Genomic DNA, 2,110 nt, shown 5'->3' on the forward strand with positions numbered 1-2,110 from the left:
AAAGAAACTTTGACCTTGATTGCAGCAAACCAATGCACTACAATAATAAAAACAAGTTATGACAACAATAAAATCCAATCCAACTCATATTCGCATAAGGAAATTTAACTTAGCCACACACTCAAATCAATGCAACTCCAAATGCCATGCAAATGAGGTAATGCCTACTTATGCAGAGATGCAAATACACTAATTAAGGATGCTTGAAATAAGATTTCATACCATGATGCACTAATAAAAACTAATAATTGGAACATAAGGCAAGGAAACTAAGAGATTATTGGACTAACAAATGCATATAAAAAGCTTTACAAAAATCAATACCAGAATTCATGACTTAGACACCGACTAATGCAGTAAACTAAAGCTAAAACAGAAAGTTTAAACTCAAAGTAGAATCAACATCGTAAAATAGAATTCTAAACATATTCACGGAATTAACACTGCAAAAACTAACTAAAACTGGAAGCAATGGATTACTCATGGTTTCATCTACAATCGAAAAGACATCTCGACATTGTGTGCTCACTTTGGGGTCACGTGATTTCCAAAAGGAAATATTGACTTGTGCAGATTACAAACCATGCTTAACACATTGATTCAGAAATAGGAACTGAACATTAAACTTGGAAAGTAGTAAATGAAATCTACATTTCTCTAGAATTAAAGGCAGAAATCATAACATGGAATTTAAAACTGCAGAAATTAAAGACAAGAAAACTTAAAATGCAATCAATGCTTAAACAACCAAATTGAAAGCTGAAAATCAGAAATGAAAAGGAAGCATTGTATTCATTGCAAATCAGAGACACAATAATCAAGATAAAGAAAGTTCTGAAATTAAAATGGTGAAGGAACCTCACTTAGCATAATCCCGACCACTTTATGCTTGTGATTGCCTAAGTGGAACTACCCAACACATTAGAGGAAACCTAATCTTTGAAAGTCTCTTTGTGCTAATCAAAGAAGATGAAATCCCTTTACAATTCACTCTCCTTTCTCGCTCACAAGAACACCGAACATGAAAAACCTACCCCTCAACATTTTTTCACTCTCGCGTAACCAGGGCTCTCCCTTTAGAAAACCTAAACGCTGACCTTTTAAACCCCTAACAAAAAAATAGAAAAGAAAACCCAATTCCTTACATCTTGAATTAGAATCGCAAACCTTGAACCCCTATCAGTGCACCCTAGATTAAACTTGCTCTTATCTTGTTCGTCCATTCCGAATCTACCACGCTCGTGCTCCAATTTGATCCTCAAATCATTTCCATCCATCACGATCAATGTGCATCAACCTTGATCTCTTCCTTTGGGTCAGATTTTATGTATCTGGCTTGGATTGTGTTGGGTTGCTCCCCTTCGTGTATCAACCATTCATGTAGAAAAATATGGGTCAGCCAACTTTAATTAATTAATGCACTTTCGGTGAAGCTATGCGTTTTGATAAGTGAAAAGTTGGTCCAAGCAGGGACCGTTCTACAAATAAGAAAACAATAGAGTCAAGGTTTTGAAACTTAAAATTAGCAAAAAGAAAGGGCCTCATAGCAACTTTTTTTATGAAAAAGGGAGATTTTTAAAAGAACATAGTTATTTGCAATAAAAGACTACTAAAATAATCTTTTTTAACACATTTTTATAAAAACTCTATTTTTCTAGACAAGAACCAAAAACTAATTAATTAAAGACAAACAAATATTTATTTAAACTAAAACTAAATTTTTAGAAAGGAAAAATAATGAAAAATAGGATGTTATCAAAACCCTAAGGAGGCGAATACCTCTCCAAGAGATGAGCTAGACGAAAAATGGGGAATAATAACCATTCTCATATATTCATCAAGCTAATTGATTGCAAACGATGGCTTGCCCTTTATAGAAGAAAAGGCAACTGGGCTGTCAAAAAGAACTAAGCTTGGAATGTGCAGATGGAAAACGTGATCTCACAAACCCTAAAGAAGAAGGACGACCCTTGGTGACAAACTCTAACATCTAATGGATTGGGTGCCTAAGGAATGAAACACGTGAGGGATGGAAGGAAACCCTAGTAGTTGTGACTCTGAGAAGAGAGAAGGGTATGACACAGGTAAAAGGAAAACAACGTTGGCTTCC

The 2,110-nt window shown here is 34.8% G+C and overlaps 1 long non-coding RNA gene across 2 annotated transcripts; it reads right to left on the reverse strand.

Moving 5' to 3' along the window:
* Positions 1–766: 766 nt before the first annotated feature.
* LOC146884717 (uncharacterized) lies at positions 767–2,110 on the reverse strand. Of its 2 annotated transcripts, none has more exons than XR_014996446.1 (2): positions 1,780–2,110; positions 767–1,359 (listed from the first exon to the last, which is right to left on the reverse strand). It is a non-coding gene; the product is annotated as an uncharacterized LOC146884717 (long non-coding RNA). The 2 variants fall into 2 exon arrangements; XR_014996447.1 differs by having other exon boundaries at positions 767–1,478.

Source organism: Vigna unguiculata, chromosome 7, assembly GCF_037176805.1.
Source record: "Vigna unguiculata cultivar grain cowpea cultivar isolate G323 ecotype 2 chromosome 7, ASM3717680v1, whole genome shotgun sequence".
In the NCBI taxonomy this organism is placed as follows: Eukaryota; Viridiplantae; Streptophyta; class Magnoliopsida; order Fabales; family Fabaceae; genus Vigna; species Vigna unguiculata.